At 41.9% G+C, this 16,567-nt stretch overlaps 2 long non-coding RNA genes across 6 annotated transcripts in view; one reads left to right on the forward strand and one right to left on the reverse strand.

Moving 5' to 3' along the window:
- LOC113608041 (uncharacterized) overlaps positions 1-16,567 on the reverse strand; it is a 542,162-nt gene that overhangs the window by 521,334 nt on the left and 4,261 nt on the right. The window lies entirely within an intron of this gene.
- LOC113608039 (uncharacterized) overlaps positions 1-16,567 on the forward strand; it is a 56,106-nt gene that overhangs the window by 14,775 nt on the left and 24,764 nt on the right. For 3 of the 5 annotated variants that reach the window (XR_003428183.1, XR_003428187.1, XR_003428185.1), the window contains one exon: positions 4,908-5,147. This is a non-coding gene — a long non-coding RNA (uncharacterized LOC113608039). Of the gene's footprint in view, positions 1-4,907; positions 5,148-7,813; positions 8,912-16,440; positions 16,517-16,567 lie in introns of those variants that run through there. The other 2 variants (XR_003428184.1, XR_003428186.1) reach the window with 2 other exon arrangements.

The raw sequence follows: 16,567 nt of genomic DNA on the forward strand, positions 1-16,567 counted from the left end.
CTCCCCGTATCCTCAAGTCCATTCTCTAGTAGGTCTGCATCTTTATTCCCGTCTTGCCCCTAGGTTCTTCATGACCTTTTTTTTTTTTTTAGATTCCATATATATGTGTTAGCATACGGTATTTGTTTTTCTCTTTCTGACTTACTTCACTCTGTATGACAGTCTCTAGGTCCATCCACCTCACTACAAATAACCCAGTTTCGTTCCTTTTTATGGCTGTGTAATATTCCATTGTATATGTGTGCCACATCTTCTTTATCCATTCATCTGTTGATGGACACCTAGGTTGCTTCCATGTCCTGGCTATTGTAAATAGAGCTGCAGTGAACATTTTGGTACATGACTCCTTTTGAATTATGGTTTTCTCAGGGTATATGCCCAGTAGTGGGATTGCTGGGTCGTATGGTAGTTCTATTTTTAGTTTTTTAAGGAACCTCCATACTGTTCTCCATAGTGGCTCTATCAATTTACATTCCCACCAACAGTGCAAGAGGGTTCCCTTTTCTCTACACCCTCTCCAGCATTTGTTGTTTGTAGATATTTTGATCATGGCCATTCTGACCGGTGTGAGATGATATCTCATTGTAGTTTTGATTTGCATTTCTCTAATGATTAATGATGTTGAGCATTCTTTCATGTGTTTGTTGGCAATCTGTATATCTTCTTTGGAGAAATGTCTACTTAGGTCTTCTGCCCATTTTTGGATTGGGTTGTTTGTTTTTTGATATTGAGCTGCATGAGCTGCATGAGCTGCTTGTAACTTTTGGAGATTAATCCTCTGTCAGTTGCTTCATTTGCAAATATTTTCTCCCATTCTGAGGGTTGTCTTTTCGTCTTGTTTATGGTTTCCTTCACTCTGCAAAAGCTTTTAAGTTTCATTAGGTCCCATTTGTTTATTTTTGTAGAAAAGGTTTTTTTAAAATGGAAAAAAATACTGTCTAGTATGTTTCAGCACACTCTACTTGTGTGTGACTGCTCTTGGAAACTCAGTCTTCACTCAACCTACAGTGATGGGACCAATCCACCCTTCCCCTGGAGGATAAGACATAGGGATTGTCAACGTGACTAGTCGGCTGTAGAGGCAACGCAAGGCTTCAAACAGTGTTGTTTCAGTGGAGAGCCCTTATGGGTGACTTTCTATGCCTTGATCCATGGCGTGTTAGAGTTTGACTAGGGCAACTTGTCCGCACTTCAACCAGAAATGCTACTGGATCTGGGTTTTAGCCAGTTTTCTTACTATGCATAGGTACTGGCTTCAACAATTTCCTATTTTATCTTCTGGCTGTGGGGTGGCTCAGTGGGATCAATTTTGTTAATACCATCAGTCAGTTGTTTCATACCTGGTATTATTACCGATGCTTTCAAGTCGGGCCCCAAAAAGTGTCCTCCTGCCCGGTGTCATTTGGGACAGTTGAAAAAGACAGAGTTTGGTTCATAAGCAAAAGAAAGCTTTATTCTTTGATCAGAGAATGGAGAGGTGCAAGCTTCTGCTCTAGAGCACAGGCTCTCCCCGCAGGCCATGGGCGGGGCTGCTTTATAGGGTTCTGGCCAGCAGGGAAGCTGCGGAGCTCTCTCCTGTTGGTCGCAGCTGTGCCTCCAGACTTGTAAGGTGCAGCGTCTCTGCACACAGCCCGCTGTCGCTGCCACCATCTTGAATTGCCGTGTCATGCAGGCAAGGGCTTCTGCTCACAGCCCGCCCATCGAAGCCATCTGGCACCAGGAACTCTGGTCTGAAATGCCAGGTGCAATGCCTCTGCATGCGGCAGCCTATGAACAAGTGAAACTAGAGTAATGACAAATGGGAAAAAAACGTTAGATTTTATTTTATTACCCAGACTCTATTTTTATTTCCTGAGCACTGTTAATGGTCTTTGCCAGTGACAAATCCCTCCTCTGATTTTTGTCTTGCTTCTCATTCTTGAGGGGTGCTAAGGGGAGAAGGTCCGACTTATGTAGCTTCTTTCTGCTGATCAGGGGAGTCGTCATAACCCTGGGTAGAGGAGCAGAACTTCTCCCTAGCTACCTTTACATATGTTTGTCACCAAGCCTTCGCCCTGACTGTGCATATCCCTGAGTGACCACCATTTGTCTAACCTTGGGTTTGCTTGTTTTGTTTTGGCTGTGCCACGCGGCTTTCGGGATCTTAGTTCTCCGACCAGGGATTGAACCTGGGCCCCAGGAGTGAAAACACTGAGTCCTAACCACTGGACTGCCAGGGAATTCCCTGTCTAACCTTTTGGAGACAAGGGACACCAGACAATTTAAGGTACATGGCCCAATTAAAATACATAAATAAATAAATAAAAAATTTAAAGATACATGGCTCAAGTATTAGCAAGAGCAAATTTTTCCTGAAAATGCAGGTATCTAGGTCTTTTGACTGTAGGCAAGTGTGCCCTGATGTTGAGGCACACTACTATGGCCTGCATATCCCTGGTAACACTTCTGTTGTTTTTCAGAAGAGAAGCTCCAGGTCAGAGAGAAGTTCACATGAGTAGCCAAAGGGGTCCGTTGCCCCAGGTTGTCTCTCCAGAGTTTGGGGCTCGGGGTCCTCTTTACTTGAGGGTGATGTAACCACAGTGTGATAACCTGCAACTTCAGGAAAGAATGGGTGGTTAGCATTGTTGCAGAAGAGGAATATGTCATGTCCTGGGACCCACAAGAGTCCTTAAGACAGACCACCAAGTGAGGGTCCTTGGCATCACACAGGAAAGAATTCAAGAGTGAGCCAAAGAAAAGTGAAAGCAAGTTTACTTAGATACACACTCCATAGGCTGAATGCAGTCTGTCTCAGAAAGTAAGAGTGGCCCCAGGGCATGTGGCTGTTGGTTTTTATGGGCTGAGTAATTTCATATGCTAATGAGTGGGAGGAATATTCTTGCTATTTCAGGGAAGGGTAGGGATTTCCCAGAAATTGGGCCACTACCCACTTTTTGGCCTTTTATAGTCTGCCTTGGACTGTCAAGGCATAAAAAGGGGTATGATTTTTTAGTATTACAATGAAGATATAATGAGCTAAAGGTCAATGACTGGACTATTCTCGAAGTCACCTTGGTTCCAGCCAGTTTTTATTGCATCCTAATAGCTGCGCCCCTTCTTCATTTATCTAGCTGTTGTGTCCTGCCCCTTTCCCTCCTGTCTCAGAATCACCAAATGGGGTCCATTCCACTAAGGAGTGAGCTGATCTTGCAGGCTTCCAGTTTTCCAGGTTTTTAGATACACTTAGTCTCCTGGTGGGCAGGAACAGTACCTGGTTACCATATTCCAAGAGAGCTTTCATGGTTTCTCCTACCTGGAGGGCATACTTGAGTTGTTCCATTTCAAGGGAGTTAAGGTGTCCTTTCAGGCTTGGCGAAGGGGTCTACCACACATGAGTTCAAATGCACTTCCATATAGTGATTGGATTGTTTAGAGAAATGCAACCCTGAGTAAGAGGTCCCAGTTTTTGAGCTAATACCCCAAGGGCCATTCCCATTCTCTCCCGAATGTAAGGGTCAAAGGGTTTAGTTAAATCTTGGAGGGCCAGGGCAGGGACTTGAAGTAACTGCTTTTTCAATTCCTGAAAGTCCCCTTTACATTCTGAATTCCATTCAAAAGGATCATCCTTTCCTTTCAACTCTTCATACAGAGGCCTCACTATTAGACCATATTTAGGGATCCAGATGCGGCAAAACCCAGCCATCCTCAGGAAACCCCTAAGCTGTCTTCCAGTTTTAGGATGGGTGAGGCTGCAAAGGGCTTCTTTTATTTTCTAGGGTAGGCTTCTCTGACTTGTGAGAATGAAGCCTAGGTAGGACACCCTAGTTTGTGATATTTGAGCTAAATCTGGGACGGCAGCGTATGTCCGGGTTTTAGATGGACTATCATGGGACTGGCTCCTACAGCTAGTCCCACCCGTCCCTGTGCCTAGACCTCAGGATTTACTCCAAGGAGGTTGCTTGCTCTGTCTAGGGAGGTTTTTCCTCAGCCATTACCATTATCACCTTGTGCCCCTGTCTAGGGGAACACCCATCTCGTTTGTCTCCCATTAGGTGGGTAGTTAGCCCCCAACATACGTAGGACATCTCTTCCTAGCAGGGGTATAGGGCATTCAGGGACATACAGGAAGGAATGAGTGAGAATGTGTTCATCCACTTTACATTCGAATGGTTCTATGAATGCTCATTCTTGGGCCTTCCCTGATACCCCCATAATTTTACAACTCTTGTGACTGAGTTTGCCTGATCTGGTGCTCAGAATCAAGTAAGTGGCACAGGTGTTGATGGGCTTTCTCCCTATGTCCAATGTCAGCAGGGGTTCCTTAGGGGTCAGTTGGAGTGCCAGCTTAGGAGTTCCCTGGCCCCATCATTCTTCACCTATTTGGATCATCTGCCTTCGAAGGTAATGGCTGGTACCTGGCATTTCTGTCGCTTTTTGGGGCGGTGAGGTTATTCTCCCTTCCAGTGTCCCTCTTGTTTACATATGGCACACTGATTGGGTCTGCTTTCCTTGCCTTGCTATCCCTCCGTGTGGGCCAGCAGTCACTCACTGGAGTTGAGAGTTTCTGAGGGCAGTTAGTCCAGACCAGTTGACATTGGAGGGCAACAGCCAGCAAGTGGACTTGCCTCCAGACCTTTTTATCCTCTGACTTTTCCTCGTCTGTATCTTGGTTATTAAACACCTGGTAGGCAACCCCGACCAGGCGAGAGGCAGGGCTATATGGTTCTATTTCCAGTTTCTGAAGCTTACGCCGCCTCATGTCCAGGTCACTTTGAGAAATTGAATAGAACCTCAGGATTGCATTCCCTTCCAGTGACTCAAGGTCAGTGGTGGTATACATTTGGAGGCATTGCCTGAGGCACTCTAGGAATGCTGAAAGGTCTTCTGTTGGCTCCTGATGATTTCCTTTATCTTATTCCAATTGACAGGTTTTTTTCCTACTGCCTGGTGCTAGTTCCTCTGAAGTAGGCAGGGGAGCCCTGTGAGCCCTTTGTAAGACCAGAACCCCCAATATCTGGAAGACCTGTGAGCTGCTGGCCAGAACAAGAAACACCCACTGCCCCCCCTGCACCGCAACTTGTGAGGTGAACCTTGGGTGATTATCGACCGAGGTTCCACGAGCTCTCCTCCTGGTATCAGCACAGAATACCAGCTGCCCCAGTGGTCTGGTGAGTACCCCATGGGAATCCCTCGTGCTTTTAGCTTCACCTGGTAGGAAGTCTGAAACACCTTCTTTTTGGCTGAAAGGAGGAAAGAGAAGACCCCTGATTCAGAGAGCTGTGCCACTCCCTAACAGACCAAGTTGGTTAGGAACTAACGTGCCTACGCTGCTCTGGACCAGAGGCAGTCCAATCTTACCTCCTGTGGGATATTCTGACTGAGGAGGGACTGTCTTAAGCACAGGCTGTTACAAATTCAAGGCAGACCCCCAGCTATATCAGATCTGAACCATTTGGATGGCTCCTATTTTGGTCTTTTGAGCAATCCATTAACAGTTTGGGGCTGGTTCCAAATCTCCCGAACAGAAATCTTATTTGGGTCGAATCTGGTGGTATTTGTGTGACTAAATTCCCAGCCAGGGTCCATCAACCTTCCAGGATTCCCCTTGAGGCAGGTCCCTGATGGAGAAGGAGGGCTCATCCAGGTATACGTCCCCTTTACGGAGGCCTCTGCACATGGCACACAATGAGCAAGTGAAACTAGACTAAGCACAAGGGAAAAAAAAGTTAGTTTTATATTATTACCCAGATTCTATTTTTATTTCCTGGAAATTGTTAATGGGCTTTGCCAGTGACAGTATGTAAGCCAGAAGACCAAGCTGGAACATTGGAGGTATACCTCAAAACACACACACAGCCCTTTGGAAAGGTCTGGATTATAGGTTCAAGGCATTTAAAGTTTTCTCTGTCTACTCGTAAGCTGACTACTAAGCTAACTAAGAGGAAATATCAAACGGACACTTAGGTTGTTTCCATATCTTGGCTATTATGAATAATGCCACTGAACATGGGAATGCAGGTATCCCTTCAAGATCCCATTTTCATTTCCCTCGGGAATATACCCAGAAGTGGGATTACTGATAATATAGTTCTATTTTTAATTTTTTGAAGCCCCTCTATAGTGGCAGTACCAATTTCTGATACCACCAGCAGTGCACAAATATTCCCTTTCCTCCACACCCTTACCAGCACTTGTTAGCTCTTGTCTTTTTTATAATAATCATTCTAACATGTAAGATGATATCTTACTGTGTTTTTTTTTTAATTTTTTAATTTTATTTTTTATTTTTATTTTTGGCTGCGTTGGATCTTCATTGCTGTGCACGGGCTTTCTCTGGTTTCAGTGAGCGGGGGCTACTCTTCGTTGCGGTGCGCAGGCTTCTCATTGCAGTGGCTTCTCTTGTTGCGGAGCACGGGCTCTAGGTGCGCGGGCTTCAGTAGTTGTGGCATGCGGGGTCAGCAGTTGTGGCTCGTGAGCTCTAGAGCGCAGGCTCAGTAGTTGTGGCGCACAGGCTTAGTTGCTCCGCGGCATGTGGGATCTTCCCAGACCAGGGATCAAACCCGTGTCCCCTGCGTTTTCAAGTAGATTCTTAACTACTGCGCCACCAGGGAAGCCTCTCGCTGTGGTTTTGATTTGTATTTTCCTGCTAATTAGTGATGTTGAGCACCTTTTCATGAACCTGTTGATAATTTGTATGTCTTCTTTGGAAAAATGTCTATTCAGCTCCTCTGCCCATTCTTAATATCAGATTGTTTGTTTGTTTGTTTTGATCTGTTGCAAGGCAAAGGTCAAGGTTTATTTTTTAGCATATGGATTTCCAATTGTTTCCACAATATTCTGGATCCTTTGTTTTTTCATATTAAATTTTAGAGTCAGCTTACCAATTTCTATCCCAAAAGGCTCCTGGGATTTTGATAGTGTTTATGTTGAATCATAGATAAATTTGGGAAGAATTAACAGCTTAACAATATTGACTCTTCCAATACATAAACAAAGTATGTCTCTCCATTTATTTAAGTCTTCTTTAATTTCTGTCATCAATGTAGTTTCAAAATACCAATCTTGTATATATTTTCTTAGTTTTATCCCTAAGTATTCTGTGATTTTTTGCTATTGTAAATGGTATTTTTAACATTTTAATTTCCAGTTGCTTATTGCTATTATATAGAAATATGATTGATTTTTATATATAAATCTTGTGTCCTACAACACTGTAATATTCACTTATAGTTCTAGTAGCTTTTTGGTAGATTCTTTGGGATTTTCTACATAGACAATCATGTTGTCTTTGAATAAAGATACGTCACAGAGAGACAGGAGGTAACTAAAGGGGGGGATCCCACTGGTCAAATATGGGACAATTTGAGCATCAAAATAAGTAATAATAGTGAGAGATTATTATTTACAATATAAGAATAAATAAGCTGATATAAATGGATATATAGATAAATGAGGGAATGAGTGAATGAATGGTGGAGAAGGGAAAGCTCTTCTTTAGTTAAATGTAAATTAATAAGTGAAGAAAGAATGATAGAATTGGAAAATCATCATTTGAAACCTATCATTACACACTACTATATATAAAATAGATAACCAACAAGGACCTACTGTATAGCACAGGGGACTATACTCAATATCTATAATAACCTATAATGGAAGAGAATGTAAAAAAGAATATATATGTATGTTTATATTTATATATATGTATAACTGAATCACTTTACTGTATACCTGAAACTAACACATTTTAAATCACCTATTTTTCAATAAACATTTTTTAAAAACCCATCATAATAATTGATTCAGGCAAGTGTCATCAATGTATGTTTTTCAGACTGGCTGGTGAAAGTTTGAAGAGTAAGAAGATATTTACACAGTCTCAAAATATCTCCCTACAAAATACTTATTAACTATAAAAAGTAAAAAAGTAATGTCATAGTGGAGAAGCCTGGCAAACATCACCTTAACCAACCGATCAAAGCTAACAAAGTTAGTATCACTGGTAACAATGTTAATTGACAGCATGTGCCTTCTGCTGTGATGCACTTCTGTGGAACTGTGGCTAAATTAGTGTAACCCAAATGTAATCACGAGAGAATATCAGAGAAACTCAGATAGAGAAACATTAACTCACAAAATAACTGGATTCCCAGAAAGGTGGAATAGATAAATTTCCCTATTCCTTGTACTAATTACAACTAAAACCCCTAAACACTATATAGAAAACAAACATAAGATTCTAAAACGTGGAAAGAACCTCAGGACCCAAGGAATGACATGTTGGCAAGTTCCCTGGATTTTCTTTTTGTCTCATGGATCAGACATGGATCTGAAGAAGCTGGCAACCATGAAACCAATGGGTGCAGATAAGAAAGACCCAAGAAAAGCCTGCTTCATAGCTAAAGGACCGGGAAAGGGGCCACCTAGCAAGACTGAAAATTTTTAAGCAGTAACCATTTAACTCCAGCCAAATACCACAGAAGAAAACTGTGGCCCGGCCTATATTCTTGCCAGCAAAGCCTGCGGGGAGTCTAGACTTCCACCCTTGCAGCCTGTAACAAGGTGCCTCAACAACCCTGTAGGGTGACATCAGAGAAAGCCAAGTAGGGAGCCAGGACTTTCATCCCCATCTGGGAATAACAAGGATCACTACCCCAAGGCATCAGTGGAGACGGTGAGAAGATCTGGAACTCCAACCCCCCAATGAGCAGTAATGATGAGCCCCTTCATTTAATATCAATGGAAACCAAGTGAGGAACCTGGATTTCTACCTCCACCTGGCGGTAACAAGATGGCACCCCCTATGTTCCCTTCCTGGAGTGGTGTCAGAGAAGACCAACTAAAATAGATTTAGGGCTTCCCTGGTGGCACAGTGGTTAAGAATCCGCCTGCCAGTGCAGGGAACACGGGTTCGAGCCCTGGTCCAGGAAGATCCCACATGCTGCAGAGCAACTAAGCCTGTGAGCCACAACTACTGAAGCCTGTGCGCCTAGAGCCTGTGTTCCACAACAAGAGAAGCCACCGTAATGAGAAGCCCGTATACCACAACAAAGAGTCTGCTCGCCGTAGCCAGAGAAGAGTCTGAGCACAGCAACGAAGACCCAACACAGCCAAAAATAAATAAATAAATAAAATAAATTTTAAAAAATAAAATAGGTTTACATAAGACCCAGAATCATATTTAAAGACATAATATGAAAATGTCCAGGTTTCAGTGGAGAATCACCAAGAACCAAGAAGATCTCAAACTGAATGAAAAAAAGAAAATCAATAGAAGCCAACACTACGGTGACAGAGTTGACACATTACCTTTCAGAAAAAAATAATTCGAATGAGAGTGGATTTCTTATCAGAAACTGTGGAGGCCAGAAGAAAGTGGTACAATATTTTTCCAGCGATGAAAGATTGACAACTTGGGAATCCTATACCCAGTGAAAATGCCCTCCAGGAATGAAGTGGAAATCAAGACATTGTCAGATGAAGAAAAACTAAGAGAATTTGTAGTTACCAGACCTATCCTAAAAGAATGAGTAAAGGAGTTCTCTAAACAAAGGAAATTATAAAAGAAGGAAACGTGGAAACTCAGAAAGAAAAAGAAAAAAACTATGATAATTAAAAATATAGGTAAATACAATAGGCTTTCTTTCTCCTCTTGATTTTGACTCAGCTTTTGTTGTATGTTTGTCATACATATTTCTCTTGATTATGTTTCACAGTTGAAGCAAAAATTATATCACTGCTATGGGCTGAATGTTTGTGTCTCCCCAAAGTTCTTAAGTTGAGGGACTTCCCTGGTGGTCCAGTGGTTAAGACTCCGAGCTCCCAGTGCAGGGGGCCCAGTTTCGATCCCTGGTCAGGGAACTAGATCCCGCATGCCTCAACTAAAGATCCTGAGTGCTCCAACGAAGATCCCACATGCCACAACTAAGACCTGGAGCAGCCAAGTAAATAAATAAATAAATAAAACTATCAAAACTCTTATGTTGAAAACCTAATGCCCAAGTTGATGGTATTAGGAGGTAGAGTCTTTAGGCTCTAGCAGAAGAAGGTGATTAGGTCATGATGGGGAGCTCTTGTGAATAAAAGAGCTCTATAAAAACCTTTATAGGGACTTCCCTGGTGGTCCAGTGGGTAAGACTCCACGCTCCCAGTGCAGGGGGCCTGGGTCTGATCCCTGGTCGGGGAACTAGATCCCGCATGCCGCAACTAAGAAGTCTGCATGCCGCAACTTAAAAGATCCCACATGCCACAACTGAGACACAGTGCAGCCTAAATAAATAAATAAATACTTTAAAAAAAAAAAAGCTTTATAAAAGAGCTCTCTAGCCCCTTCCACCATGGGAGGACACAGTGAGAAACCAGCGTCTGCAACCCAGAAGAGGGTCTTCACCAGATCCCAGCCATGCTGGCACCCTGATCTTGGACTTTCAGCCTCCAGAACTGTGAGAAATAAATTTCTGTTGTTTATAAGCCACCCAGTCTATGGTATATTTTTACAGCAGCACAAATGGGCTAAGACAATCACTGTCTGATGTTCTAAATATATGTAGAGGAAATATATAAGACAACAGAGTGCTGGAAGTTCAAGAAATGCAATAAGGCAAGTAATGAAAATAAAAGGCATTCCAATTGGAAAGGAATACATAAAACTGTCCCACTGGGGCTTCATTGGTGGGGCAGTGGTTGAGAGTTCACCTGCCAATGCAGGGGACACGGGTTCGTGCCCCAGTCCGGGAAGATTCCACATGCCGCGGAGCGGCTGGGCCTGTGAGCCATGGCCGCTGAGCCTGTGCTCTGCAAAGGGGGAGGCCACAACAGTGAGAGGTCCGTGTACCACAAAAAAAAAAAAAAAAGAAACTGTCCCACTGGAGATGACATGATTGTCTATATAGAAAAACCAAAGAATCTCCAAAAAAAAAAAAAATCTAAGAAGCAATATGTGAGGTCATCAAGGTTTCAGGATACAAGAAAACCATAAAAAACTCAACTGCATTTTTATATACTAGCAATAAACATATGGACACTGAAATTAAAATACAATACCATTTAAACCACTCAAAAAAAAAAAAGAAATATTTGGGTGTAAATCTAGCATTTTATCCTATGAAACACAAAAGATTTTAATTTTGATAAAGTCCAATTATTATATATTTTTTCTTTTGTTGCTTGTGCTTTTGGTGTGATATCTAGGCAAGCATTGCCTAATCCAAGATCACAAACACCAACTGAATTGCAAAAAGCAACTCAATGGAAGAAAGAGTCTTTTCAACAAATGATGTTGGCGTAACTAGACATCCATAGGTAGAAAAATGAGCCTTGACCTAAGTTTCACATCACATAAAGAATTAACATAAAGTATATCATGGACTCAAATGTAAATTGGTTTTTAAAAAAATATTTATTTATTATTTATTTATTTTGGCTTTGCTGGGTCTTAGTTGCGGCATGCGTGCAGGATCTAGTTCCCCCAACCAGGGATTGAACCTGGGCCCCCTACATTGGGAGTGCAGAGTCTTACCCACTGGACCACCAGGGGAGTCCCTCAAATGTAAATTGTAAAACTATACAATTTTTAGGAAAAAATATTGCTGACAATCTTTGGGATATAAAATAAAACAAAGAGTTTTTAGACTTTAAACCAAAATTGTTATCCATAAAATAAACTTAAATTTTACTTCATCAAAATGAAAAACTTTTGCTCTATGAAAGACCCTGTTAAGAGGATGAAAAGACAAGCTACAGACTGTAAGAAAATACTTACAAACCATATATCCGACAAATACAAGTACCTAGACGATAAAAAAAATTCTCAAAACCCACCAGTAGCCTTTTGTCTTGTTGCATCCATGAAAACAAGATGTGTCGGCAGCAGTTCTACTGGAGTTACATATGAAAATTCAGCCAAGATTCTCACTGTTGCTGCTGGGCTCCCTAAACCTGCATAGTTTGATCTGGAAATACCATGTGTCCCACCAGTGTCTACGTCAGTACACAAAGGATATGGACTTCATCAACCTGGAATAAACAATCTTCCTTGAATGGATCATTCTAAACATCTACCAGTCAAAAGAAAAAATGCTAGCTCTTCCTACAACAACAACAAACTCCACAGTAAAAAGCAAACAATCCAAATAGCAAACAATCCACGGACAAAAGACATGAAGAGACATTTCAACCAAGAAGTCACACAGATGGCAAATGAACACATGAAACAATGTCCAACATCACTAGCCATTAAGGAAGTGCAAACTAAAATCACAATGAAGTACTACCTCACCCCACTCACACTGCTGAAATAAAAACTACAGACAGTATGTACCAAGTGTTATTGACAGTTTGGATTACTCATACATTGCTGCTGGGAAAGCAAAATGGTATAGCCACTTTCAACAACAATCTGGCAGTTTCTTCAAAAACTAAAATATGTGGGACTTCCCTGGTGGTCCAGTGGTTAAGACTCCGCACTTCCAATGCAAGGGGTGCGGGTTTGATCCCTGGTCAGGGAACTAAGATCCCACATGCCGTGCGGTCATAAAAAAAAAAAAAACTAAATATGTAATTGCCATACGACCCAGCAGTTTCACTCCTGGGCATTTATCCCAGAGAAGTAAAGACTTAATGTTCACATAAAAACCTGAACACAAATGTTTATAGCAGCTTTATTCATAACATTAAAAAAATTGGAAACCACCCAGATGTCTGTCAACAGGTGAATGGTTGAACAAACTGTGGTAGATCCAAACCATGGAACACTACTCAGCAAGAGGGAACTACTGATGCATACAACAACCTGGATGAATCTCCAGAGAACTATGCTGTGTGAAAAAGACCAATCCATAAGGCTGCATACGATGTACAGTAGTTATATTTATATAACCTCATTGAAATGATGAAATTATAGAAACGGAGAACAGATTACTGCTTATCAGGGTAGGGGTGGGAGAGAAATGGGGGTGGCTATAAAAGAGCAACATGAGGGATCTTTCCTCATGTTGGAAATGTTCTGTATCTTGACTGTATCAGTGTCAATATCTGGGTTTTGATATTGTGCTATAGTTTTGCAAGATGTTACCATTGGGCCAGATGGGTAAAGGATATATGGGATCTCTTTGTATTATGCCTTACAACTGATGCAACTCTACAATTATCTCAAAATAAAAGCCTAATTTAAAAATAACTTGCCTATATTCTTCAAAAGCTGTCAATGTCATGAAATACGAAGAAAGACTCAGGAATTGTTCCAGAATGAAGACTAAAAAGACATGATAACAAATGCTACACACATTTTTAGATTTTCTTTTGCTATTAAAGATATTACTAAGACAACTGGCAAAATTTGAACAAAGTCTTTAGCTTATAAAATAGTACTATACTACTCTCATCTCCTGATTTTGTTAAATGCACTCTGGTTATATGAGAGAATTTCTTGTTTGTTTTTAGGTAAAATACACTGAAGTATTCAGGAGTAAAGGGATGTCATGTCTGCAACTTGACATGGTTCAGAAAAAAAGAGAGCGAAAGAGAAGGATAAAGCAAGTATAGATAAATGTTAACATTTGGAAAATCTGGATGAAGGATATCTAGAATTCTTTGTACTACTCTTGCAACTTTTCTATAATCTGAAATTATGTCAAAATAAAAAAACGTTCAAACCAAAAAATATAAGCTGTGGTATAAACATAGAATGAAATGCTGTTCTTCAACAAAAAGCAACAAATTACATAGGACAACGTGTATAAATCTCAAAAACGTTACACTGAATGAAAGAAGCCTTACACAAAAGAGCACATGATAGGGCTTCCCTGGTGGCGCAGTGGTTAAGAATCTGCCTGCCAGTGCAGGGAACACGGGCTCGAGCCCTGGTCTGGGAAAATCCTACATGCCGCGGAGCAACTAAGCCCGTGTGCCACAACTACTGAGCCTGCGCTCTAGAGCCCGTGAGCCCCAACTACTGAGCCTGCATGCCACAACTACTGAAGCCCACATGCCTAGAGCCTGTACTCAGCAACAAGAGAAGCCACCAGAATGAGAAGCCTGTGTACCACAACAAAGAGTAGCCCCCGCTCACCGCAACTAGAGAAAGCCTGTGTGCAGCAATGAAGACCCAATGCGGCCAAAATAAATAAATAAATAAAATAAATTCATTTAAAAAAAAAAAGAGCACATGTTGTGTGATATGTTTCCATGAAGTTCTAGAATAGGCAAAACTAATCTCTGATGGAAAAAACAGAACAGAAGTTGCTTCTGGAAGGTGGAGGCAATGTTTCTGAGAAGGTGTATGAAGGAACTTTCTGGACTAATGCTCTGGATCTTCTGAATCTTGATAGAGGATTTTGGTTGCATAGTTGTGCATATTTGCTGTAACTCATCAAATGGTACATTTATGATTGTACATTTCATGGTATGTAAATTTTACCTAAACATAAATAAATAACCAAATGCTGAACACTGCTTAATATTATGTATGTTCAAGTGTTTGGGGTGAAGTGTTCTGTTGTCTTTAACTTACTCTGAAAACCATCAAAATATAAAGTGGCGGGCTTCCCTGGTGGCGCAGTGGATAAGAATCCGCCTGCCAATGCAGGGGACACAGGTTTGAGCCCTGGTTTGTGAAGATCCCACATGCCGTGAAGCAACTAAGCCTGTGCGCCACAACTGCTGAGCCTGTGCTCTAGAACCTGTGAGCCACAACCACTGAGCCCGCATGCCACAACTACTGAAGCCCACACACCTGGAGCCCATTCTCCGCAACAAGAGAAGCCACCGCAGTGAGAAGCCAGCACTCCACAACGAAGGGTAGCCCCCGCTGGCTGCAACTAGAGAAAGCCCATGTGCAGCAATGAAGACCCAATGCAGCCAAAAATAAATAAATAAATAAATAATTTATTTATTTTTTAAAAAAGAGAAGGATTCGCCTGCCAATGTAGGAGACACGTGTTTGAGCCCTGGTCCGGGCAGATCTCACATGCCATGGAGCAACTAAGTCCACATGCCACAATTACTGAGCCTGCACTCTAGAGCCGTGAGCCACAACTCCTGGGCCCATGTGCCACAACTACTGAAGCCCATGTGCCTACAGCCCGTGCTCCGCAACAAAGACACAACGCAGCCAAAAGGAAAAAAAAAAAAAAAATATATATATATATATATATATAAGGTGGCAGTTGTAGAATCTAGGTGGTGGATGTAGTATTCATTGTAAAATAACTTTTGTGTATGTTTGATATTTTTATAGTAAGATACTATTACAGGAGAAGGGGGAGCGAGAGAATGGTCATTTCCCAGGTCTCAGGTGAGTTCCTGGGATGGGCCACCAAGTGAGGGTGTGCTTGACTTCACATAGGAAAGAATTCAAGAGCGAGCCAGAGTAAAGTGAAAGCAAGTTTATTTAGAGAGATACACATTCCATAGGCAGAATGTGGTCCCTCTCAGAAGGTGAGAGTGGGCCCTGGGGTATGGGGTTGTTAGTTTTTATGAGCTGGGTAATTTCATACAGTAACGAGTGGGAGGATTATTTTAACTATTTTGGGGAGGGGGCAGGGATTTCCAGCAATTGGGCCACCGCCCACTTTTTGGCCTTTTATGGTCAGCCTTGGAACTGTCATGGCACCTGTGGGTGAGTCATTTACCATGCTAATATATTACAGTGAACTTATAATGAGTCTCAAGGTCTACTGGAAGTCAAATCTGCCATCTTGGACCTAGTTGGTTCTAACCAGTTTTTGTCATATTCTCAGCAGCTGTGTCGTTCTTTTAACTGTTGTGTCCTGCCCCCTTCCTTCCTGTCTCTATACCAGGAAAAAAAAGTCACTAGAATAAAAGAGTACATATTCAGAAATTGTTACCAAACAGAAGTTTGTGTTACACAGTGAGGCCAAACAAACTGTCCAAACTGAGTTTGGAGCAGAGAAAAGTTTATTGCAGGGCCAAGCAAGGAGAATGGTTGGCTCAGGCCCCCAAAACCTAAACGCCTCCAGTGGTTTTCAGGGAGGAGTTTTTATAGGCAAAATTTGAGGTGAGGGCTGCAGGGTGTGTGTGACTTTCTTCTGATTGGTTAGTGGTGAGGTAACAAGGCGGTGTTCCAGGAATCTTGTGCTCAGCCTGAAGTTACCATCCTCCACCTGGGTGGGGGCCTTAGTTGCTGCAGAACTCAAAGATATTGTTAGGTATATTCGTTTGGGAGGAACCACGACCTTGCCCCATCATGTACTATTGTTTCTTGACTGCTCCTCCTTTGTTTCTGCATCCCTTCACTTCCATGATTAGCAATTGTTTGAATCTGCCCTTTGGAACTCAGGGAAAGTCTAGGGGGCTGAAGCCTATTTCCAACAAGAAATGGGGAACACAGAGAGGATTTATACCCAGGAGGGCCCCATGGGATCCTGCTCAGTTTCAGGTTTTTGAAAAATTCTACGATTCAATTACATACAAATAATGAAAATAATTTAACTCTGTCACTAGGCCACAATTTTGATGAATTGCTACATAATTTTAATCATAAGAAGGGCTCCAGATGTGACCTTGTTAACTCAGACCGGTAAGTTTCATTTTTCAAACTTAGCATTGATCTCTCAAGCTCTTTTCAAAT

This window comes from Aethalodelphis obliquidens, unplaced genomic scaffold (assembly GCF_003676395.1).
Source record: "Aethalodelphis obliquidens isolate GAN/ISIS:26980383/991018 unplaced genomic scaffold, ASM367639v1 scaffold51, whole genome shotgun sequence".
Classification (NCBI taxonomy): domain Eukaryota; kingdom Metazoa; phylum Chordata; class Mammalia; order Artiodactyla; family Delphinidae; genus Aethalodelphis; species Aethalodelphis obliquidens.